Below are 27,066 nucleotides of genomic sequence, written 5' to 3'. Positions count from 1 at the left end.
ATACTCCAATAAAGATGTTAAAAAAAAAGAAAGGGATATGACGATCAAATGTAATGCATGAAACTTTATTGTATCCTGGATTTTTTTTAAAGTTGTGCATTAATTTCAACATTAAATGTATATAAAATATTACTGGATTATGTTTAATTTTCTTAGGTAAAACGATAATAATAATAATATTAGAGGTGGTAGGACAATATCTGTATTCTTAGGAAATATGAAAGTATTTGGGGTGCTGTGTAATGTCATCTGCAACTTATTTTGTTTAATTTCAGAAAAATACATACAAATGTAGAGAGAGAATAGAATGTGATAGGATGTTAAGAATTTATGATAAAGAGTATGTGAGTGTCTCTGCTCAATATTATGAAACAACCTAAATGGGAAAAGAATTTGAAAAAGTATAGATACATGTATATGTATAACTGAATCACTTTGCTGTACACCTGAAACTAACACAACATTGTTAATAAACTATACTCCAATATAAAATTAGAAGTTTTAAAAAAAATAATGGAAAACAAAGAGTATACGAGTGTCTTGCTTTTTATTTCAACTTGTTTACAATTAGTAATTTTTGAAAAGTTAAAGGTTGAGGGAAAAAGACAATTATTTTTAAATTTAAACATTCATTAATATTTTTTATTCCCCCTATGTCTTATTTTCTCCATAAAAGCTTATGTTCCTCAACCTTTTCATGCCCCTTACTGCAGAAATTTCCAGTATAAACGTCTCTTTGGAGACTGGTAGCAATTACAGTTATCTCTGAACTATGCAGTCAATATTCCAAATGTATACAGATCATAATAAAAGGTATATTTAAAAATAACATAAAGCATCAAAAGTTCAATGAACAGGATCATCCAGTAGATAATACGTTAAAAGCTGAGTGCTAATTTCTGTTTCTGTGCTTTCAATTTTTTTCAAGGTAAGAACTTCAACTATTTCTTCACAGAAAGTTAGAGAAACCCTGTGGTAAAATTCAAAGCTGCCTTTAGCCCAATACTTCCCACCAAGTTAACAACAAAGTTCAACCTAAGTTATTACAAGACTGATAGCTGCGTTACCCCACACGTCTTACTACATGTAAAGATCATCTTAAGCTCACCCACAAGATAAGCCAGCGAGTCCAAAGATCAAGAAAGAAAGAGTACCAAAAGCTGCAGGTTAAATCAGTGAGAACTCAACCTAAATTGGGGGAACTGAATCCAAAATTGATGATGACAAAGCAGATGGCACACATATTTCTCATCTGGCACTCTGCCCAAAAAATAGCAGACCAAGAAGGAATTCTTATGCAACAAATGAACATATTTTAGAGATACTAACTCAAAAACAAAACGAAACAAAACTTAACATGTTCTTTGATTTTTTATTTCTTATGTCCTTATCATCAAAGAAAGTAGGGGATTAATGAGCAAATCGATTTAAAGGTCAGCTTTCTCAACTCTGAAACGCACTTCCAATGGAAAGAGATGCCGCTTTAACCAAATTAACATATGATTTCACAAAACTAATGAAAATCCCTGAATAATAGGCTTGTCACATTTCATGTTCATTTTCTGACCAAAAACTGGTTTTTACTAAGAACTGCTTCAAACACATTAATGAATGATCCTTAACAATTGACAGGATAAAGTAAATAAGGAAGCCAAAATCCAAAATAAAGTTAACTTTCTATATTGCAAAATAATAACATTTGGCTGTGAACAATGAAAGACAATAATTTGTTATAGATTTAAATGTTTCTTTTGAGCTACAAAGGGCAAATAATATATAGTACATTCCAACAGTCACAATACTATTATACTATGAAATGTAGGGATTACATTCTCTACTTCCAAAATCAGACAGTTTAAAAACTATTTTTGTATATGTTTAAAAATATCAACAATAAAGAAGTTTTGTTTTTCTTTAAATTAGTAAGAGGTTTTATAGCTTATTGCCCCCAGCAATATCAGGAAAACAAGTTTTTAAATTACAGATGCATTTTAGAATTCTCACTTCTGCAGCAAATCCATACACTAAGAATATCTTGCCAAATAAATGAACTGCTTCTAGCGATGACCTATTTCAAAAGAAAAATCTAACTAAAATTTGTGCGAATGAAACTAAATGGACTCTAATGGACTACTTACCTCAAAACCTACTTATGCGTTATCTACATTAAAGCCATTATGAGAAATAGCATGAAATACTGTGCCATAAATAATACTTTTTTAAAAAATAAGCTAAAACAAAAAGTCTAGAGGTTATATTTCTATAATACCTGTGGTCTTCACCTACTTAGCTCAGTATCTTTTATTGTTTCAAATAAAACAGTATAATTTCCTTTAGTAAAATAAGCATTGCTTAAGGGTTCTGTAAGCACTGAAAAACAAGAAAGCAATATTTACTCTTGTTATTTGAAAAATATCTTCATAGTTAACATTTACTGAGCATGTTTCATATGCCAGAAACTGAATAAATATATGTATTACCTTACCTAACCCTTAAGACAACCCTCTAAGGTAGATACGATTACTATCATTTTAGAGATGAGAAAAGTAAAATTCAGAGAAGTAACTGTGGCAGATCACTAAGCGTTGCCTAAAATCTAATCTCTCCTTTCGTAGTAAGAGGTATAGTTGGGCACATGGCCATCCAGCCCCCATTCAGTTCGTCGTGCTCATGTACCAAGTTCTCACCAATGCTTCTCACTGGTGAACTAAGTTCCCTCGTGACTGGAGGTGACGTATGCACCTTCCATGTCATGTGCTTCTGTCCCTTCTCACAGTGGAACACAAATGTAGAACTGAGGCAACTTCAACCATTCAGATGATGACAGCGCCCTAAGGGATGGCAGAGAACCAAAATAAAAGAAATAAACAGTGCTCAAAGTGCCTATCCATCCTGGACGATCGTCCACCTGTGAAATAATGGAAAATATACAGACCGTAGTCTCTGGTCCTGGTTCCTGACACAGAGCTCCTGAAACCCTTATAATTTCCAGGTGAAAGGAGCATCTCCTGGTCTAATGAGGTAACTCTGGGTGAGCTCCTGGATGAGGGCTGGTCACCAGAAAGAACAAGCCATGATTAGAAGCTTGGACTTTTCAGCCCCGCCTCCCATTCTCTTGAGAAGGGAGAAAGGCTGAAAATGGACTTAATGATCTGTCATTGCCTACATGATAAAGCCTCCATAAAAGCCCAATTATATGGGGTTCAGAGAGCTTCCAGGTGGGTGCACACATCCACGTACTGGGAGCATGATGTACCCCAACCCACACGGAAAGAAGCTTCTGCACTCAGGACCCTCCCCGACCTGAGAGGGTCCTTCATATTTCTCTTCATCTGACTGTTCATCTGTATCTTTTATCATATCTTTTTTTTTTTTTTTTTTTTTTTTTTTTTGCGGTACGCGTGCCTCTCACTGTTGTGGCCTCTCCCGTTGTGGAGCACAGGCTCCGGACGCGCAGGCTCAGCGGCCATGGCTCACGGGCCCAGCCACTCCGCGGCATGTGGGATCTTCCCGGACCGGTGCACGAACCCGCGTCCCCTGCATCGGCGGGCGGACTCTCAACCACTACGCCACCAGGGAAGCCCTATCATATCTTTTAATGAGCTGGTAAACAAAAATAAATGTTTCCCTGAGTTCTGTGAGCTCTCCTAGCAAATTAATCTGATCCAAGGTGGGAGGAGATCATAAGAACCTCTGATTTGTAGCCAAGTTGGACAGAAGTTGTAGGTAACCTGGGGACCTACTTCTTGCCCTTGGCATGTGAACTGGGGTGGGTGGAAGAGTCATGGGACTGAGCCCTTAACCTGTGGGATCTGATGCTATCTCCAGGTAGATAGTATTAGAACTGACTTAAACTGTAGGACACCCAGGTGGTGTCCCAGAGGATTGCTTGTTGGGGGAAAACCTCCAAGCATTTGGCAACTAGAGGTATCAGAAGTGTTCTGTGTGAAAGAAAAGGAGACACACAGGGGGGAAGGAATGAAGTTTTTCCAAAACACTCTTTCAGGTAAAAACAAGAGAAATATTAGAGAAAATGTTAGCAAGCAATGAGCTTCTATCTTTAGAGCCACTGTTTTGGGGAAGTGTCGATTATACCAGCTTAGCTCTTACTCAGAGAATCTTAGAAATTGGTAACAGAAATGGGGTGCTGATATTATATAAATATAAAATAGGAGGCACTGGCTTAGCAACTGGGTGCTAGGTAACAAGAAAGAAGCTACTGCTAACTGGAAAAGGTTATAAACTAGTGACCCTTGTTTGTCACAGTAAAGTAGTTGGTGAATCTGTCACCTGAGACAACCTGTAACGCAGCTGAACAACATGCCTATAGAACCTACTGCTCTAAGAAAAGTAGACGGAAAGTGCAGGAATGGGTTGTTTCTGTAATTTCCAGGTATTCAGCCAGAATTAACTGTCTAACATTGATGGGGCTATTGTCACAAGGAACTCCTGGAACTAACTGCATACACTCTTTAGCAAAAGTCTAAGACTTTCTTACCTTATACAATAAAAATATCAGTGTTAAGATGCCTTAGTACGTCTATTTCTAAATTAGTTTCATCCTTCCCTCAATGAGAATTGAACAGAAAGCGCTAAATAAAACCTTCTCACATTTTGGAAACGGAGAAATGGAATATTTTATTTCCAAAAAACTTTCTTAGAGGAAAACAAATTTTTAATCTTATTACCACAGTTATCCAGTAAACCTTTTGTTTCACTTTAATATTACACACATCTAAAAATACAACAATTAGTAAGATATAATATTTCAAACACACTTCCTTTAGAAATGTTTAATTATTTTAATTGGAGATTTTGTATATTTTGCTTCACTTGTTCTCTCTCTCTCTCTCTCTCTCTCTCTCTCTCTCTCTCTGTCTTATTATCTTTTCATTTCCAAATTTAGCTAAGGATTCGTTAGAATTTCATTCAAGGTCAAGTTGTGTGTTTCTTTAAAACACTGGGAAGTCATAATCCTCAAATATATATGTAAATAAAAATTCAGTGTTATGTTAGTTATTATAAGAAACTTTGGTTCCTAAAAGTGCTGTCAATTTAAAGACTCACAGTACTTTCAAGCACCCCCACCTTCTACAAAATGGAGACTAGATGTATGAATAAAATTAAGTAAAAGAAAGAGCCTAAAAAAGCACTAGTCAAAAAACTAAGAAAAATTATAGAAATAAAACCTTGTCTCAAATGTCATCTTCTTGATAAACACCAAAATTTATCCAAGAAATGCCTGCTACTTTCTATCCCTAAATATATTTTCCCAATAGCCTACTTATTTAACAGTGAAATTTAGACCACGATGTTGTGTTGGTTGCTTATTCAGAAGAACTATAATGATTTTTATCCCTACATTCTCCTTTTTCTTTAGGCACATAACAAATAATAAAACACAGAAGTTTTAGGTTTCAACTAAAATGAGAAGTTGGATTCCATTTAAGTTTGTAATTTACTCATTTCCTAACCCCTGACATGGCTTCAAGTCTTTTAAAATTATTTAAACTTTAGCAGCTTAAAAATGGGAGAACAAGAGAGATAATGTCTATGTCTGAGCAGAATCAGGAAAGAATACTTAGTTGTGCCTAATGAAAATGTATTATATAGCAAAATTTGAGACAGTCAGTTAAAAAAAACTATCAAGTTGGAGATTTCTATAGATGCTTCCATTCAAAACAAAAAAAAATAATTATATACTCAAAAGAATTGAAGCCAGGTCTCAAAGAGATATTTGTACACCTACATTCACAGCAATGAATTCAATAGCAACTCAATAGCAAAAAGGTGGAAACAACCCAAGTGTTTATTGATGGATGAATGTACAAACAAAATACGATATATCCATGCAACAGAATATTACTCAGCCTTAGAAAGTAAGGAAATTCTGACACATGCTACAGCATGGATGAACCTTGAAGACATTATGCTAGATGAAATAAGCCAGTCACAAAAAGACAAATACTATACGACTCCACTTATATGAGATACCTGGAACAGTCAAATTCATATAGACAGAAAATAGAATGGTGCTTGTCAGGGCATGGTGGGGGTGGGGAGAGGGAGAAACGGGAAGCTTTGTTTAATGGGTATAGACTTTCAGTTTTTCAAAATGAAGAGTTCTGGAGATTGTTTGCATAACAATGTCAATGTACTTAACATTACTGAGTTTTACATATAAGAATGGTTATTTAAGGTGGAAACTTTTTATGTTATGTGTATTTTACCTCAATTAAATTCTTCAATCTACACATGGATTTTTTTAACAAAGCATGTACCGGGCTTCCCTGGTGTCGCAGTGGTTGAGAGTCCGCCTGCCGATGCAGGGGAGGCGGGTTCATGCCCCGGTCCAGGAAGATCCCACATGCTGCGGAGCGGCTGGGCCCGTAAGCCATGGCCGCTGAGCCTGCACGTCCGGAGCCTGTACTCCGCAACGGGAGAGGCCACAACAGTGAGAGGCCCGCGTACCGTAAAAAAAAGCATGTACCTATGGGAGGGGTGAACAAAACAGAGATAACAAAGATGAAAAAAGATAATAAAAATCACGTTTCAAAATCTTGAAAGCAAGCAAGCAAGCAAGAAGCTAATCAAATGTAACATCACGAGAGTAGTAGGCAGTTATAAAATTCAGTAGGAGGGAGAAGCACTTCCAAAATGGCCAAGTAAGGACCCCCCAAAATCTGATCCTCCATAAAAGCAATGAGAACACTGGCAAAAATTGTCAAAATCAACTTTTTCACAATTTTGGAAATGAATGAAAGGCTTACTACATTATGAGAATGATTAAGGCACAAAAAATGGTTGTGTCACAATAAGTACAGTGAGCTTAGTGGCATTTTCATTTTCCCTATTTCCAATCACTCTCTCCCCAGCATCACAATACCCTTAAAAATCAGCATCATTACAGCCACAGTGACTGAAAAATCCCGTACTCTAGCAGGCAATGGAGAGAGCAAAACGGGTTTGGAGTTCCACAAAATGGCTCTATCCCAGTGAATTGTCACTATTTGACCTGGCAATTACTTGGAAAAACCCTACTCCCAGGGCTTGTGTTTATTGGACCTAACTCAGAGATCACTCAATGGAAAAAGCTCTAGCCCCATAGCATTTGTTGAAAACACTCAGCTGCAATTGTTTAACAATACAGATGTCTATGGCAGCAATACCAGCTGGAGCAAAGAAGAGGCTGGCTTAAAAACTTAAGAGAGATCTGGAGAACGAAATGTCCATGGAAGGATTTGAAAGGCTCTGACATATTCCTTACAATTGAAAAGACCACATTCACGTGCAGCACTATGCACATACCTAAGAAATATCTCAGGAGACCCCATTCTTTCAGCTCTGGCTGATCTTGAGGCTCTGCGCATGCAGGAAATGAAGGCTACAGCGCAGTTGTCAACTGCCTGGCTACTTGATGAAGGCGTGCCCCAACGTGCACATAGAGCCGCTCAACAAAGACTGAGCTACTTATTGGTTTCAGACATTTAAGGAAATCTCTGGCTAATCATTAACTGACCACTAAGGGAACCAAGCTAAAATTCAGTAGCCACATGTGACAAGAATGTAGACTTTCCAGAATTTATTCAGTAAAGTCAGTAAATAAACAAAAAACAGCAACAAAGAGCAAACACACCAAACCTTGGGGAGGTAGGAAAATTTGATTTTCAGAGTTGCCATATGATATTATTTGAAATGCCCATTTTTCAATAAAAACTTAAAACATATACAAATAAACAGGAAAGTATGGCCCATACACATGAAATAAAGCAGTTAAACAAAATATGTCCCTGAGAAGCCCGGATTTAGGGCATACTAGACAAAGATTTAAAAATACTAAAAATATGTTCAAATAACTAAAGGAAACCATGTCTAAAGAATTAAAGGAGAATTTAGAAACATTATTTCACCAAACAAAGAATATCAATATAGGGATTTCCCTGGCAGTCCAGTGGTTAAGACTTCGCTTTCCAATGCAGGGGGTGCAGGTTCGATCCCTGGTCAGGGAGCTAAGATCCCACATGCCTCGTGGCCAAAAAAACAAAACATAAAACAGAAGCAAGGTTATAATAAATTCAATAAAGATTTTAAAGAAAGAATATCAATATAGAGATAAAAATTATTTTTAAAAAGAACCAGATTAAGATTCTGGTGTTGAAAAGTACAATACCTGAAATGGAAAATTCACTAGAGGGGTTCAACAGCAGATTTTCATAGGCAGAAGAAAGAATCAGTGAACTTGAAGATATGTGGATTAAGATTATCCAGGCTTAGGAACAGAAAAAAAATGAAGAAAAATTAACAGAGCCTCAGAGACCTATGAAACTACAAATATTGTATCATGCCATGCACACTGGGAATTCCAGAAGGAAAGGAAAGAAATATTATTTGAAGAAATAATGGCCAAAGACTTCCCAAATTTGATGAAAACATTAATCTATATATCCAAGGAGTTAAATAAACTCAAAGTAGGATAACTAAAAAGAATCCACACCAAGACACATCATAGTCAAAATGTCAAAAGACAGAGAGAAACTTGAACACAGCAAGAAAAAGTCTCATCAAACCAAAGGATTCTCAATAAGATTAACAGTTGATTTCTCATCAGACACTATGAAGGCCAGAGAGCATTGGAACAACACATCCAAATCAGTGAAATTTTAAAAAGTTAACCAAGACTTCTATATCCAGCAAAATTATCCTTCAAAAATGAAGAAGAAATTAAGACATTCCCAGCCAAGCAAAACCTGAGAGAATCCGTCACTATCAAATCTGTCTTACAAGAAATACTAATAGGAGTTCTTGAGGCTGAAATGAAAATCACTAAATATTAACTCAAATCCACATGAAGACATAAAGAGATTTGGAAAAGCTAACGACATAGTTAAATGCAAAGTACATTATAAATGTATTTTTGTTTTTGTTTTTTGCGGTACGCGGGCCTCTCACTGCTGTGGCCTCTCCCGTTGCGGAGCACAGGCTCTGGACGTGCAGGCTCAGCGGCCATGGCTTACGGGCCCAGCCGCTCCGTGGCATGTGGGATCTTCCCGGACTGGGGCACGAACCCGTGTCCCCTGCATCGGCAGGCGGACTCTCAACCACTGCGCCACCAGGGAAGCCCTAAATGTGTTTTTGTTTACAACGCTTTTCTATTTAAAAACAACTACATAAGACAATAACTATAAAAGTGTTAATGATGGGCTTACAATGTATAAAGCAAGGAATTAAGCCATACTGAAGTAAAGTTTTTGTATACTTTCGAAATGATGTTGAAATTGATCTGAACTTGATTGTTTTAAATTAAGAATTTCACTGTTAATAACCAGGCAACAACTAAGAAAATAACTCAAAAATAATCATAACAATATTATCAGGAATGACAGAATAAAGGCCTATGAAAATTATCTTCTCCAGAAAAGCAACAACAAGAAAATTTAAATGGCACACTACAAAACATATATATTTAATGCAAGTAATGGAGGAACTGAGGAACAAAAAAAACATAAGACACACAGAAAACCAATAGCAAACACACAGATATATATCCATCTGATAAACAGTAATTACATTAAATGTAAATAAATTAAACACTCCAATCAAACATTCTAGTTAAACACTCACCAAAAGGCAGTGATTGGCAGAATTTATTTTTATTTTTTTATTATTTTTTTTTTCAGAATATATTTTTAAATGAGTCAACTACATGCTATCTAAAAGAGACAATTTAGATTCAGAGACACAAATGGGTAAAAGTAAAAGGATGGAAAAAGATACATCATGGGAACAGTAACTAAAAAAAGAGACGGAGTGACAATGCCAACAATAGACAAAATAGACTTTAAGGCAAAAATGGTAACTTGGGAGAAAGAATATTTTATAAAGATAAATGGGTCAATTCAAAAGGAAGACATAATGACTACAAACATATATGTTACAAGGGGCTGCAAAATACATGAGTAGAAACTGACAGAGTTGAAGGGAGAAAAAGACAATTTAACAATAGTTAAAGATGTCAATACTCCATTTTCCATATTGGATTGAACAATCAGGAGATCAACAAGGACAGATATGCACCAAAAGCACAAGAAAGAAAAAAAAAGATACTTGGGCTTTATCAGAATTACAAACTTTTGTGCTTCAAATGACACTGTCAAGAGAGTGAAAAGACAATCCAAAAAACATAAGAAATATTTTCAAGTCATATGTCTCATAAGTGTCTAGAATCCAGAAAGTTACCCAAAAAATCTGTACAACACAAAAATTTTTAAAAAAATAAATTTATTTTAAAATTGGCAAAGGATTTGAAGAGACATGCCTCCAAAAAAATATACACAAATGGCCAATAACCACACAAAAAGATGCTCAACATCATGAGTCATTACAGAAAAGCAAATCAAGACCACAATGAAATACCACTTCATACCCACCAGAATGGTTAAATCAAAAAGAAAAGCAATAACAAGTGTAGGTAAGGATATGGAGAAATCGGAACCCTCAGACATTGCTGAGTAAAATGTAAAATGTAAATGTAAATGTAAATGTAAAATGTAAAATGTAAATGTAAATGTAAATGTAAAATGTAAAACTCACTTTGGAAAACTGTTTGGCAGAGCCTCAAAATGATAAACATAGAGTTACCATATGACCCAGCAATTCCACTCCTAGGTGTATATTCAAGAGAACTGAAAACATATATCTACACAAAAACTTTTACACAAATGCTCATTGCACAATTATTCATAATAGCCAAAAACTGAGAACATCTCAAATGTCCATCAACTGATGAATGGATAAACAAAATGTGGTATATATATATACAATAAAATTTTATTTGGCTATACAAAAGAATGGCATGCTAACACATGCTACAATATGGATAAGCTTTGAAAACATTATGCTAAGTGAAAGATGCCAGTCACAAAAGGCTACATATTATATAATTCCACTTTTATGAAATGTCTACAAGAGGCAAATCTACAGCGACAGAAACTACAGTGATGGTTGCCAGGCGCTGGAGGCAGGGAAGATGAGTGACTGCTAAGGACACTGGACTTCTTTTGAGGGTGATAAAAAGGTTCTGAAATTACAGGGTGGTGATGGTTGCACAACTATGTAAATATACTAAAACCCACTACATTGTACACTTTAAGATGATGGATTTTATGGTATGTGAATTATATCTCAACAAAGCTATTATTTTTTTGAATCAGTGAGGAAAATGAATACCTACAGAATGACTCACCAAGATAGAAAATAAACTATATTCTGTTTTATAATCAGTACAGACCCAGACTGTGGTGGATGTAAAGATGATAATAATGTAAAGATAAATAATAAACAGTGCTAATCTTTAAGGAATTTAGTCTTTAACAAGAAGTATAATCAATAACAAACCTTTGGAAAGAATTTTGATTCCTTCACCTAGTTTTCACTCTCAAAATATATAAAATGCTAATTTTACCATGACAAACTTTCATAGAAAACTCAATTCCAGCAAACTTTAAATATTAGCCAGGACTTCACTGGTGGCACAGTGGTTAAGAATCCACCTGCCAATGCAGGGGACATGGGTTTGATCCCTGGTCCGGGAAGATCCCACATGCTGCAGAGCAACTAAGCCCATGCACCACAACTGAGGCTGCACTCTAGAGCCTGTGAGCCACAACTACTGAGCCCACGTGCCACAACTACTGAAGCCCACGCACCTAGAGCCCGTTCTCTGCAACAAGAGAAGCCACCGCAATGAGAAGCCCGCGCACCACTAGGAAGAGTAGCCCTCACTCGCCGCAACTAGGGAAAGACCGCACGCAGCAACGAAGACCCAACGCAGCCATAAATAAATAAATTTTTTTAAAGTATGTTTAAAATTTTTTTAAAATAAATAAATATTAGCCACCACCTAAATTCAACAACCAGATGCTAAAGGTAAATTAACTCGAATTCTATCTCTAGTCACACTTCTCTCCAAGCGCAGTAAGTTCCAAGCTGTGGTCCAGCCTCCCAGCTCTGTTGCACCGTGTGATCCTAGCTTGGGGGTGCCAAGAAATTTCCATGACCTCATTTCCTCACCCTGGACCCAACTCCATGCTTACTTCCCCTTCAGATTTTACAGCGCCAAAATTTTATGCCTTTAGGCATCTAACTCTTTCCTTCAAACACCATTAGTTACTGAGGTTCTTCAGACATATATTTTAAATCAGGTCATCAAAGCAAGTGCAGCTCCCTTCTTTTACGTCTTTTTATTTCTTTTATTTAGTAAAGATCCAAAATGGTCCTTACCAGGACCAAAAGGCCTCTCCCTGTGTTTGGTGCCCTGCACTAGAAAAGCCAAGTATTCACACCACCACATGTTTTGTTGCTCCAGAACAGGGGTTTCAAAACACATGCAGGCAGCATATGAATTTAGTTTGGCCTGAGCCATTCTAAAAACATTTTAATTACCAACATACTATACCCAAGAGATGTTTTATGTACAAACATATATTTTTAGCTTCATTTGAAAAATCTGACGATTTGGCCATGCTGCACCCAAATTCCCATGTGGCAACAACTGGGTGACCTGAGTGGTGACACCTCCTTCCCCTCTGATGAAGAATGCCTCTCCACAATCCTCACCACTCCACAAGGTTTCCCTGCACAGCATTTTACGCCAGTTTCACTTGTGTCCTGCTGGCTCTGGAGGGGTTGGAGTATGAGAACCGAGTCCAAATCCAGAGAGTTAGAAGTTGTTTCTAATCATAAGGGGAAGACCTTTTCCCTTATATTTGGTTTCAGGTTGCATGGCCACTTTCCTCTACCTTTGCCAAGCTCTCCTAGTTTCTCACTCCAAACTGCTTCAACTTCCTGTAATCATCATCACGTCTAACATCTGTACCACTCACTTACTTAAATTACCCTGGGGCACTCCTACATAATTCTGGCCTGGCAAGAAGCAGTGTTCATTCCAGGCCAACACGACAGAAAGCACTGAGGATCTCATCCACAGACCAATGAAATCTTCATTTCCAGACTCACTTCTCTTTGAAGATAAATGCTCCTCCTAAATTTCTGAATTTTGTGTTAATAATAAAATGCTTCTCAAACTTTACTGTGTATAGAACATATCTGAGGATCTTGTTAAAATGCAGATTCTGACTCAGTAGGTCTGGCTTCCGGGTGATGCTGATGCCACTGGTCTGCAGACTACACTTTGAATAGCAAGGAGTTAAAAGGCTTACAAAGGAAGAAGGAGGTTTCTGATATGGGAATTATCTCAATGAATCAGACCTCCAAGACTTGACTTTCTGCCATTTTAAAACTACAAAAATAGTAATCTTTTAGCATCTGTGCCAACTTAATATCTGATTTATATAAATAATAGCCTTTCATAATGGTCCATGAAAAAGAAACACGTGGTTCCTTCAGCCATGAGGCATTGATCACTGTATATGTATTCACTTCATGATCAATACTGAGCATTATACAGAGGTATCAGCCAAGTTTCCATATCTTCAGAGTACTTAAAGTCTAGTTGGCAAAAAGACTGATAGCAAACAAAATAAATAGTGCACCACCTAAAGCAGCAGATGATTAAGATCTTAATTGCTATAAGATAGTGATTCCCAAGAGTGGGGCATATTAGCATGTGGAAGGAAGGTATCAAACTAAATACACTGCCCTCAATCCCCTCCCAGATTAGGATACTCACTCTACCCCCAATCTTATTGCCAATCATGACAAAGGAAGCTACATTTACTTCTAGAAATGCCATATTCTTCATAAGAGTAAGATGGGGGGGGGATGATGAAAAGCACCACTTTTAAATGACACACAGAAAAGTAGGTAGAATGGGTGGGCATTCCAGGTGGGAAGTGTTCCTGTGGTAAAAGTGCTGAGGTGGAGATGAGTCTGGGGTATTTATGGAATGGAAAGAGGACCTGCCTACTGGAAGTAAACCAGAGTGGTCCACTTACCACCGCCCCGTTCTAGGTGGAGGAAGCATGGAAGCGATCTCCTAAGAACTGGATGACCACCATTAACAACCTTGAAAAGATATTTCTTCATACAAAGGCTGAACTAGTTTGCCTCTCAGGTCCCTTCCAATTTTTCCTCAACTGCAGAACAAAATTTCAATTTTCCTCTAACACGGAATTCTAACCTGAATCACGTGCCTTGCCTGATGTTGACCATGAGAAATTAGTGAAGAGAATGTGAACATGTAGAAGTGGATGTGTATAAACTGAAGAAAAAGAGAGCCTAAGTCATTGCGTCGGGTTCAATTCCATGGCTGCTCTACACCCCTGGTTCTTTGAGACGGCTCTCGAAGGTCTTATTTTCAACTCTGTCGTCAATCATCTTTGCGACTCCTCTCTGAGCCCTGTCCAAATTATCCTCATCCTTCTCACACAGGCAAGTGATGAATTACACTCCAGGTCTTCCCTGACCACCCCATGTAAAGGAAGTCTCGGTTATACTTCCTTCTCTATCAAGGTCCTCCTCTACAAAGCACTTATCACACTTCCAACTATGTTTTCTTCACTTTTTGCTCACAAAATATTTCAAAATTACATTCAGGAGATCATACAGTTCAGAAGTTAATATAAAAGTAGCTGAAATACCACCACCCTAATGTAAAAATGTTTACATTTACATTTCTGCCACATTTGCTTTGCAATTACATATTTACTTGTTTATTCACATTTTTGTTACCATTGCCTATATCCTAATTCAATTTTCTGTTTTATCTGGTTAGGGCCATGTCTGAATACTGACCTCTTTTATACCTATCACTCAGCACAGAGCCTGGCACATGTAAGGCTCTCAATGTTTGTTCAATGAATAATGCATGAATGACTTCTGTCCTAGAATGAAATAATGGCCTTCACTACAGAAGAGTTATTAGACAAAAGACAATCACTCCATCTTTATTAAAGTCCAAAAAAAAAGAGAGAAATGGATCTTTTTTTTCCTTTTTTTGGCGTCACCTGAGGCTTGTGGGATCTCAGTTCTCCAACCAGGGATTGAACCCGGGCCACAGCAGTGAAAGTCCGGAATCCTAACCATTAGGCCACCAGGGAACTCCCCAAGTAATGGACCTTTATTGAAGGATGAGGGTTAAAACTTAAATGTGTGCTATAACTGGATATTCCACATTAGAGTGGGTTAGCTGAACAAGAAACAGAACTTCCCTAGAGGCCCTTATCCCTCTTGCCCTGGATAGCACATATATCTGCTAAAAGACATGGACAGAGAGGAGATGAACTCTCAAAGTATCTTGTAGTTTAAAGATGCCAACTCAATAGCTTAAAGAGGGAAAGAACAAAAGAAGAGAGGGAGGCAGGGAGGGGAAAAAAGAAGGAGAGAAGAAGGGAGGGAAGGGAAGAGAGAGGGAGGGAGGAGGGAAGGAAGGAGAGGAGTCCTATGCAAAGAATCCTAGACCACTAGAGAACATTTATATTTTTTCTAGGTTAGGTTGGAGGCAATACAGATCGTGTTCTGAAAACCCTCGAGTACCAAGTCCATTTATCTGAAATGAAGCCAAGCCTAAGGAAAAAGTATAAGAAAAGTCATGTCCAATTGTCAGACTTCTCCACCTCCTTTTACCTATACTCCTGGCCAGCCAGTATCTTAACACAAAATCCTAAAACCCTGGGTTCCTCCCACTGTGGTTCCTTACATGCTCTCAAATATTAAGTATACACTCGTACTCTCTCCGCATCAACTTTATTGGATCTAAGTTCTATTCCTTTGTGCTCTTATTCTTCCAATAGGTCACTGAGAGGTATTATGCTTCTGATTTAAAGGACTGTCCGTTACTGAAAATATTTCCTCAACTCTTTTTTTTTTAACCTCCTCTACTCTTTATGGTCAATGTGGACCTCCAACTCTCTCTAATGAAAAAACTGTCTCAGTCCTAAGACTGTGGCAGATTGTTTTATTTGTTAACAATTCTTCCTTCCCTCCCTGTCCTTGACACGGTTCCCTGTGGGCAGAGTTCAGTACTGAGGTATGCCACTTGATACAAGAGAAATCATTTCTAATCCACGTCATGAAGAAACATTTTTCTTGCTCCACAGATATCTTACACCACAGATAAAATATCATATGAGCACCTTTCCCCTAAACAGCCAGGGTACATCAGCACAGAGAAGCAGCCTTATACTCCCTGCCCATCACTTTGCACAGCACATGCAGATACTCAGGGGCCGCAATTTGGCTGTACCCAGTTTTCACTTTCTTTTAGTATTTCCTCAAGATCAGAAGGTGCTACATCTTCACTGTGAATGGAAGAGCATGTGGATTGGCTTCTAGGTACAACTTCTTTTCTTCATGAACCCATCACCTTCTTATCTGTACATGAAACTTATGTTCTGTCAGTCCTGCCTCCTGAGGACTTCTCCAGTCTCATATATAATGGTTAACCAAAAGAAAAATCTCTTCCCCTATAGCACGAGTTTTCAGTGATAAATGAACAAAGCATCACCGAGTGCTCCTCCCTGAACAAATGCCAAAAGCTGATTCATTCTCTGCATGACATCGGTGGGTTTCATCCAACCATAAAGTGAAATATCTGCTAGCGTGCACTTGATAGTAATCGCTCTTCCCTACTCCACTGATATTATGCAACAGCCAACCATGTCATTTGACAAAGGAATTGTGTCAATAACTTCCGGTTTCTCTCTAAGGATAATGTTTGTCTTTAACTTTCCAGCTGATTTTCCAGGTGTCTCTTCAATAAAATGACTTATACTTACTTCTGTTACAAGGATCCTTTAAGGAAGCTACTAGAGTTTTAATCTCTTACCCACCGTTAGCAGTATAATACATTAATTTTGTAACGGAAAACATTATTGGGTACTTGCCCTGGGAAACTTGCATAGTATAACAAGGAAGCCACTGTGCTTTGTTTCAAAATGACACCAAAACATCCATGGCTTCACAGACAAAGTTTCATAACAGGCAATGACTGGGGACTTGGAGCGAATGGATGGCAAGCCCAATAAAAAGCAGTTTGAGATAGTCATCATCATACTTCCATATGCACTGTTTCATTTCAGCTACTGTTTTGAAATCATCACTCTCACAAACGTCCTTGTTTTTACACATACAGATACACATTTTATATTTGGAATGGGATTCGGTTCTATAAGTATGTTTATGACATTCTGAACTGCAGCATTTACATTACTATTTTCATCACTATTTTCACACTGCAATGAACCACTTTTGAGCCACTGATCTATTTTTGTGAAACTGAGATACAATTTAAGACCAGCAACAACAAACTATGCTATTTTAACAAATAAACAATAAGCAAATGACATAAAAAGTATATTAACCAAGATGAAGTGCACCATGATGAAGTGCTTATGAAATGTAAGCTATATTGACCAGTGCAGTCTTCATAGCATGAACACAATTTTTTATACCATAATAACTTTTAAGAACATAATGGGATTTCTGATGAAATTATAATTACTCTCATATCTCAAGGTCCTACATGCTCTGCCACTCCTACACTATCTTTCTGATTCACATTTCGAAGTCCCCCCCATCACCCCACCCCCTTGTGTTGGTCTTCTTGCTAACCTTTGAACACATCCAAACACATTCTCACCTTCAGGCCTTCGCACAGGCTGTTCCCTCTGCCTGGAACACTCCTCCCCAGGTATCTGTATGAGTAACTTCTGTCACTTCCTTTAACTCTTTGCTTAAGGTCTCTTTCTTCATGAAGGCTACTCAACTATATTTATCCTGTTCTACTTTCTTTCTTCCAAAGCACTTATCCCCTTCTACCATGCTGTATAATTTGGTTTATTGTGCATCTCCCACTCCTACCCCTCCACTCCCAACTGAAAGAAAACTTCACAAGGGCAGTTTTATTCATTCAGCAACTAGATTCATGGAAGGTGCTAAATAAATAGTAGTTGAATGAATGAATGAATAAGTGAAATGTTTTCACTGCTTTTCCTTTTTAGCCACCAATCTGTCTGTGGATCTTATTTTGAGAATTAAACAGAAAATGGAGAACTATCAAATGATTTAAGCAAGAGAACTACACAAGGTCAGAAGAAGATTTAAAGTTTGGAGAGGCTGGACTTTTTTTTTAGTTTAAAAGTCAACCCATGAAAAAAATGATGAAAGTCACAATTTTCCAAATGACTAGGTCTTCGTAAGTAGTTAATTTCAACCCCACAATACACATATCTATAGATATATGATCAATGTTTGTATATATACACATACACATATATGCATGCACACATTAGACATATGTTGAACAAATCTAGAAGAAGCTAAGGACATTTTTCCATCATATGGGCATTCTTCATATAAAAGCTAATGACTTAGGTAATAGTTAAGACAACCATCCATCATAATTTTCCTGGGATAGCCCAGTTTATACTGTTTGATCTGGTGCCCCTTCCAGTTAGTATCCCCTTCTACTCTCAAAAGTGTCCTTATCTGAGCAAAAATAATTACATGGTTATCCTACTCATAAAGAAGATACATACATTTCTTCTTATTCAAGCATGCCAACCAAGCTTTGGAGGATTTTAGCAGAGTGGGTGTGGAAAAGTGATAGCCATAATTAATTGTAACACCTGCTGGCCAGCACTGCAAGTGAACTCTTTCAAACAGGCAATTCTTTAGCCAAGGAGCACAGCCATTGTTGAAGTACATGCCACAAGCTTCATATATCTAGCTTTAGAACTCAAATCCCCACCAGGTCACCTGCACAATCTCCAGCCCCTATGAGAATGTTCACGTGATGAGTGGGCACAGCACATTCTTCTCTGCAAGCCCTTTGTCTGAAAAACTGAGACCCAAACCCAAGACTCTAGTCAAAAGAGAGGGCAGAAAACAAAGGCTCTTCTATTATCCTCGTGGCCCAGAGGGCTTGGAAACTAGGAGAATGTGGAGTCAAGTCTTCACAACGACACATGTGTTTTGGTCTCTCAGTAAATTCCAAGAACTTGACCAAACACTAGATCTTGAAACTTTCATTCATATCTGCAAAAGCCATGCACCCATCAGGTCTGCAAACAGAATTTTGTTGAAGCTGCTCTCCCAAATCATAGGAGTTGTCCCAATTCATGCCAGCCCTAGGTAAACACGCACATTCTTATTGTGCTCGAAGACAATAATAACCTGGGCTCAGAGCCAGAGTAGACACTTAATATGTCAAGGAAAAAACTATTTTATTTCTTATATGTATAAATAGATGACAAGCAGCCAATTACATCAGTCTTTTGTCTTCCTTGCTATTTCTTTTTTCCTTATGCATTTTTTGGGTTTTGGGTTTTTTTTTTTTTTAACCTTTCTTACCTTTGCATTTAACAAATTAAAGACTGAAACAAAGCCAGACTCAAAATTTGAAGTCAGGAGAGGGTGGTGAAGAAAATAGTGAAGATTCCTTAATATCTAGGGTGACCACATAATTTATCATCCAAACCAGGGCACTTTTAAATGTGAAAGGGGATGCATTTGATAATTCAGATAGGTCAACAGGGAAAAACCAGGACTACTGCAGGCTAACCAGAGGGTGTAGTCACCCTTCTAATCCCTCATACATTTTCCCACACAAAAGACATCCTGTGTGTAAAGAAGCAATTCTGCCTCTGCTACATCAACCGAACTTCAAATATAGTCCTCTCTCTTTCAGGCCAGGCCTGGCTTTCCACAATGGAGCTGGAAATGTTTTCACTCCACCCTGCCATTCCCTATTCGTGCAAAACTGGCTCCATTTTTACTCAAGAAAGCAGGCAGCAACACACGAGAATGTGGATGCAGGCCAGGTGCCCAGTAAGCCCCAGGCCTGGTGCCTCGGGTTTCTCATAAAGGAATACTTCACAAGAAAGGAAGCAACCTGGTGAGAAGGTACACAGATACCAGCCACGGATTTAACAATCCGAATTTGAACGTTAGACCCTTTTGTTGATGCCAAGGCACACACTGAAACTGGACAGAGCCCGAAAGCTACCTCTCCAGCAGCACACATTCAGCCAAAAGAAATGGCTGTGGCATCCGTCCTCAGCTACAGGTAACAACCTTGATTTCTTTGCCTTTTGCTGAGATCAGTGGTGCAGAAGGATTTGAAAAAAGTAAGAAAATATGTTTTTTTTTTCCCTCAAGATCACAGTTCCCACGTTAAACAGAGCCAGTGCTTACTTTTACCCCATACTTTCTGTTCAGGGGGGTCAAACATTGCTCATGTTCTTCATTAAATTTAGTCCTGTGGTTAGTGACTATTAATTCACTGGAATATTCTCCCTCACATGCATGCAGAGGGGAGACCAATTTTGCAATCTAGTTGGAATCTACAGCACAGAAGAATCTGTGATGGTGGTAGGAGCAGAAAAGCTCCAGCTGGCTTATCTCAAATGTTCAGAATGACTGATTTCTTCACGGACTCCACAGTCATTCAAAAAGATTCACTGCCCAAGGCTGTTCAATGCTGTGATGGAGGCAATGATAAAGCAAATGCCTTAGGCTGTTAAGCCTTATAAAAGTAGAGTACTACCCATAGCTGAGAGTCTCACGACAAATGCTGGGAGCCAGGGAACCACCTGTCACAGAGATGGTAGAAGAAACTCCTTTTGAATTCATGCAGATTGCACTAAGTCATTCCAGCTAGGAGACACTATGAGTCCAAGGGGCCATTTGTATACAACTGCTGTTTTCCCAGTGATACGATAATCTTAAATTCAAAGACATTTTTGTTAATATAACTGCTTAAACTGCTTCACATAACCACAATTGAGGCCAAAATGGGCCGAAGGAATAATCAAAACAAACAGCTCAATAATGACTTTTTAAATGTTCAGAGAAAAAAGAAACTAACTGGTTAGGCTGCTGGATGATAAGGTTATGATGCCTCCTTTGGGAGATGAAAATTATGGCTTCCCCACCTGACCCCATCTCCCAACAGTGAAGTGGATAATTTCTGAAGAATACAATGACCCTTTATGCTGGGCTTCTCTTGTCTGCTAGGGATGCCATCTGTCTCCCACACTATATAAACAATCCCTGCAGGAATCTTCTGATGCCCAAACAGATTAGCAAACTCCAGATTTTCACACCATTAATAATATCCCCATCCAGATTAGGCTTCTTGCTTTAATAACTCCAAAGATAAGCCTAATAACTGATCCTTTTTGTTTACAGGTAATGTGAGTGTCATTTTAAAGATAACCTCTCAGAACACACAGCCATCTGTTGGAGGGGGAGCGGGTGGAGCTCTCTCTAGGCAACAGAAGAAATGAGCCCTTGAGGGAACAGAGGAAATAGTAAAATGAAAATCATACTTATGAGACAAATGAAAACATGAAATTTCACCAGGTCTAATAGAGGACTCTAATAATTACATTAAAATCTTTTTCTTCCAAATGACAAACTAGAAAACTATTCAAAATAAGACAAGTTTCACACTTTGACAAAGGCATACGTACAATGAGAATTCAGAGTTTGCTTGACTCTAGGACGGTGAAAGCAGAAACCGTACTGGGAAGGCTAAAGGCCCCCGGGAAGTTTGCCTACCGTTCACCTCTACCTACGAGGATTGCTGACGCTTGCCTTCTCCAAGTTTATTATCGATTGATCCCCTGTAACTCTGTGAGCTCTCTGTATTGTCTCCAAAGACTTCCAACTCTAAAAGAAATAAATGTACCTGTAAAGCTGTTCCTAAATTAATAATAATCAAGGAAAAACACCTGAGCTCTGCTAATAGCGGAAAACACAAGGCATGGAAGAGCCAGACCTCTGCAGTTGCACGTCCTCGGAAACGTCTACGTCTAAATCTGCAGCCCCAGTTTCCTCCAGGCCCCAAGCCCCCGCAGAGGATGTTCACAACACGTTCCAAACCAAAAAGGAAATGAAGCCTCCGCTCCCTCAAGTGACGCTCAAATGGACCCAAAAGTCTCAGCTCCCCGGGAGAACCAAACCTTGAAACACGTCCCAGTGCCTCTCACCCGCGTCTCTGGGCAGCGGAAGCCGAAATGTCAAATGAATGACCGCGCCGGGGCGAGAGGGAGGAAAACAAAGCCACCTCCCGCTGTCCGGTACCTGCGGCGCGAGGGCCGGGCCAGGGCCGCGCACTCACCTGGGGCTCGGCGCCCGCTGCCGCCGACTGCGGGTGGGGACGGGGCCGCCGGGCGACAGGGCGCCCCCGCAGTCGCCCGGACCCGCGGCCCCGGCGCCCTCCGGCCGGCCCGCGCACGCCGCGGGGAAAGCAGGCGACCGGGGGCGCCGCCGCGCGTAGCATGCAGCTCCCGGCTCCGGCGGCCGCTGCCACGGGGCCGAGGGACCCTACGCGGCCGTCTCCGACCCGGCGACTCTGAGGCAGCGACGAGAGACGCAGCGCGGAGCCGAGCGCGTCCGACGCGCCCCTCAGCGGCTCTTCCCGCCGCCTTCCGCAGCGGGCTGGGTCTCGGCTCGCCTTTGTGCTGGCATCCTCCTTCGCTCCCAACGACGCCCGGAGCTCCCCGGGCGGCTCCGCGCCGCCGCCCACCCCCGGGTTACGCCGCGCCCCCCGCGCGGCCCGCCGATTCTGTCGAGTCAGCAGCGGCGGCGGCGGCGGCAGTGGCGGGGACGCGCGAAGCCATATCTCCCGCCCGCTCTCGGGAGGGCGCCAGGGGTCTGGGCGTCCGGAGCAGGTTTACCGGCGAGCTCGGCGGCCCGGTCGCGGCGCGGCCCCGAGCGGCCCCGCAGCGCCTGGCTCCCCGCCGCTCGCTCTCCAGGCGTCGCCCGCGAGCCGCGCGCCGGCCCGCCCGCGTCGCCCTCTCTCGCCGCTCCCCGCGGGCTCGCCCGGCCTCCCTCGCGCTGCCACTTTCCTCTGGCCCAGCGTGCCCGGTGCCCGCCCTGGCCCTCGGGGGGCGAAGGGTGCGGGCCGCTCACCTCCCGCGGCGTCGGCGCCCCTCCCGCTGGAAACCCGGGAGGCATCTGCCCGCACCTCCCTGCGGGGCGCTGGGCTGGGGGCTTCCTGCACGTCAGGAACCAGAGTGGGGGAGGCGGGAGGAGTGAGGGGAGAGGGCGGGAGGGACTGCCAGACCTTGGCCAGTTGGACCTTCCCGGGGAAGGTGTGGGAGAGCGGGGCGGATGCAGCTGGGCGAAGGACGAATGCCGAGGCTTTGGCGGAGCCCGAGCTGCTCTCCTTCTGCGACGCCGAAAGACATGAGGGTTCCGAGAGGCGCCGCGGAGGAGGAAGACCCTCTGAAGTCAAGCAGGCTGGACTCTTCCTAAATCCCCCCGGAAGGCTGAATGGAGGAGTGTCATGCCTCGGTTTCCCCAACTGCAAGGGCAAGACGGTAATACTCGGGTCACCTACACGGGGTGTGGTCACGATTAAAAATGGATTATTGAAAGCCCTCCCAGCTACTTTGCCTAAAGAGGGCACCCAAATTAAAAATTACCGTATTAATACTTTCAGCTTTCTGTTTACTTCTTTTGTAGCATCTTCATTGACTCAGTCCCACTTAGGGGAAAGAGTAAAAACGCTGACATATAAGACGATTACCCACTATGCGTGATTATCTATCTGGATAAGGGAAAGATTTACTCGATTTTACAGTTTAACTACAACCATAGGAAAGAAGTCCCAAAACATTTTTTCCACAAATAATGGGTATCCTTATTTACGGTTTTTTGAGTATGTACTTTCAGTATTATCCATTTCTCTGATAACAGCTATTCATTTTTCCTTTGGGAACTACCCCTCCCCCCTTGCCCACGAGTCTCTGTGGTTCCAGGATACTGACACCTCCCACCCTCACTCCCCAGAACTGGCCAGTCTTCATATTCCAGACCGCAGTGATTGGTTCTGGGATAGGCATATTGGTCCAGGAACTCAATCTGGGGTTTTTGCTGAATCAGTTCAGAAAAAGAAGCCCTTCAAACTAGAATAACTTATTTGGAAGGATATAAACCAGTGATAAATACCACCAATGCCTATAAATGAAGTCAAGTCAACTTCAAGAGAAGGAAAACTGTGGGAGAGGGGATGATATCTTTTGAGACTTAGGAGGCAAATGTATCTGAAGTGAACTCTACCCCCGAAGGCAAAAATCCCCCTCCTCTCCTCAAGGCAGTTTCAGTTGTGTTCTGTCACATGTCACAAAAAGCCCTGACTCATTATTCCTCTGGATCTTTCCATCCCAGGCATCATTGCTAGGCTACTCCAGTGAACTGATGAACAATCCCCCCACGCCCCCCCCCACACACACAAAAGAAAAAAAATGGTCCTATTCTTGTACTTGCTGGAAGAGCAGGGATCCCGAAAGATCCCACATGATGTTCTCTTTCTACAACTTGCTCTAGACTCAGCAACCCCACAACTGCAACCCTTAACCTCCTGTGTTGATTAAGCGCTGTCTTACAATCTGGCTTTAAACAAAAAAGCATAAAATTAAATAGAGCTAAAATGGATCATTATTGCTGCCCTTAGGTTTAAAAAACAAAACCTTTTTCTCTCACCTTAAAAGCAGTCCCATATATCCTTAAAAAACTACAAATACAACTACCATATGACCCAGCAATCCCACTACTGGGCATATACCCTGAGAAAACCATAATTCAAAAAGAGTCATGTACCACAATGTTCAATGCAGCACTATTTAGAATAGCCCAGAGATGGAAACAACCTAAGTGTCCCTCATCGGATGATGGATAAAGAAGATGTGGCACATATACACAATGGAATATTACTCAACCATAAAAAGAAACGAAATTGAGCTATTTGTAATGAGGTAGATGGACCTAGAGTCTGTCATACAGAGTGAAGTAAGTCAGAAAGAGAAAGACAAATACCGTATGCTAACACATATATATGGAATTTAAGAAAAAATGTCATGAAGAACCTAGGGGTAAGACAGGAATAAAGACACAGACCTACTAGAGAATGGACTTGAGGCTATGGGGAGGGGGAATGGTAAGCTGTGACAAAGCGAAAGAGTGGCATGGACATATATACACCACCAAACGTAAAATAGATAGCTAGTGGGAAGCAGCTGCATAGCACAGGGAGATCAGCTCGGTGCTTTGTGACCACCTAGAGGGGTGGGATAGGGAGGGTGGGAGGGAGGGAGACGCAAGAGGGAAGAGATATGGGAACATATGTATATGTATAACTGATTCACTTTGTTATAAAGCAGAAACTAACACACCATTGTAAAGCAATTATACTCCAATAAAGATGTTAAAAAAAAAAACTATGTATCAGGCATTAAACATGAGGCTGAGGCTTCAAATAAGGATAATAGCAAAGTCATCTTAAAATCTCAGACTTGCAAAAGTGTGTAAAGATTAGGTTCTTTCATACCACACTCCCCATCCCTGTCACCACCACTCCCCAAACTGGGGCCTCCACTTCACAGGATCCCTGACTGGTTCTCACTTAGCCTCTTCCTGAGCTGTTCCTGTGAAGAAAACTCAGTATTTCATTAGCTGGTCAATTCTACATTTAAACTGGCCTAACATTAGACAGTGATTCCTTATATTGAGTTGAAATACTTCTTTCACCTCACAGGACTACAAGGACTAAAGACAGACTTGGGAAGCCCTTGAATTTTCTCTTCCAAAATCTTTGCATGGACCTTAGCTGTTTATCATAAGGCAGAGTCCTGACCCTTCATCATCCGCCATTACCTCCTTTCTATGAACGTGCTCACCTTTGAGCACTCCTCCAGAAGCATAGCATTCAAAGCTAAACCCAAAGGCAGATGCCAGGAAACTTCAAATTCAAGCCTCTTCCAGCACCACAAGAGGGGTCCTAGAAGTGTATTCATGTGGTATTATGTTTCTGTAAAAGTTTTGGAAGTAAAATATTTTCATCTTAAAAGATTGCTGTCTCTGTGTACTCTAACTTCCCTTCAGTCATAATTTCCCTTGTGTCCAGAAGCACTGAAGTGATTGCTGGCATTTTGGGGAACTGGCTAAGGGGAAGCTGAGTTAGTTAAATGGAAAAAATGTATGTGGTTCATGGGCATTACAGCCCATTGGAACAGTAGCATCTATTCTGACTGCTTGAAGGCCTACCGTCACCTGGGTCACTTGGTATTGTGACAGGAAGGTGGATGGCCAGAGACCAATCAGCAAATGAATGCTTTGGGACTCAGCACAGAAGCATGGAGGCAATGGGGTAATGTTTGAAATGTATGGATCCAGACCTAGAATTGGAAAATCCTCTCACATCTTATTCTGTATATGTAAAAGAAATTTGGTACAGATTTTCCCAAATTTGACCACTATCTTAAAAAATGTATGTAACTTTCCCAATAATGAGTTGTAGACTGGAAAGAAACTCTTCTAAACTACCAATAATAAAAATAAATTTCAATCAACTCCACTAGTGGAAAGACTGAACTATCTATTAACTCTATAGAACAAAATGTAACCAAATCATTTTCATATGAAGAAGAAATCAAAGAGTATGTAGTCAAAAGATGTAGGAAAAAGTATTGTTAAAGGTATACTAGGCAGTTAATTAATTTAAAACATCAAGATATTTTTCTGAATTTGGTGATGTCTGGTTCTTGTGAATTTTTTAATTTGTAATTGGTTGTGACTTTTATTCTAAATAAATACTTTTTGTACCTTCTTTTATACTTGTGGGGTTTTTTCTTAAAGAAGCCTCTGTATTGTGTAATCTTCAGACTCCACAAAATGTGGATCTATCCCCTGTTGAACCTGATACTCTGAATATAGTCTAATCAGTGTAGCATTCAGGGAGTGGGAGCTTCCAATGGAAGAAATAACTGAGCACAATAATAGCTGAGACATCCATTACTGTCCTATTTCATCTATCAAGCATCATAGAGAAATGAATGACTAGTTACAACTAGGGAATTTAGGGCATGACTGAAGAATGTCCGTTTGAACACACAAAAAAGAAAATTTCTTAAATGTATTACAACTCTTCTCACTTTTTAAAGAAAGTATACCAAACCTAACTGATTCATCATTTTCATAGCGGCTGTAATTTATTTACTATGCTATGATTCAGTGATACCCTTAGGACCCATCTAGGCATAAATGTTTTTGCCTCTACACTAAATGGCCTCAGGCTCCTATAGTTTCATTGTTGCTGTTGTA

General features: G+C 40.2%; 1 protein-coding gene across 1 annotated transcript in view; it reads right to left on the bottom strand.

The window, feature by feature from the left end:
- The window catches only part of HECW2 (HECT, C2 and WW domain containing E3 ubiquitin protein ligase 2), a 417,979-nt gene extending 394,828 nt beyond the window's left edge, over positions 1-23,151 (bottom strand). Inside the window, exon 1 of the mRNA XM_060152403.1 lies at positions 23,030-23,151. The gene's annotated coding sequence lies outside the window, so the exon portion shown is untranslated. The remainder of the gene's footprint in view (positions 1-23,029) is intronic.
- Positions 23,152-27,066: the final 3,915 nt, after the last annotated feature.

This window comes from Lagenorhynchus albirostris, chromosome 6 (genome assembly GCF_949774975.1).
Source record: "Lagenorhynchus albirostris chromosome 6, mLagAlb1.1, whole genome shotgun sequence".
NCBI classification, from domain to species: Eukaryota; Metazoa; Chordata; class Mammalia; order Artiodactyla; family Delphinidae; genus Lagenorhynchus; species Lagenorhynchus albirostris.
Note: the sequence above shows the minus strand (reverse complement) of the source record. Positions and strands in the feature narration are given on the sequence as shown.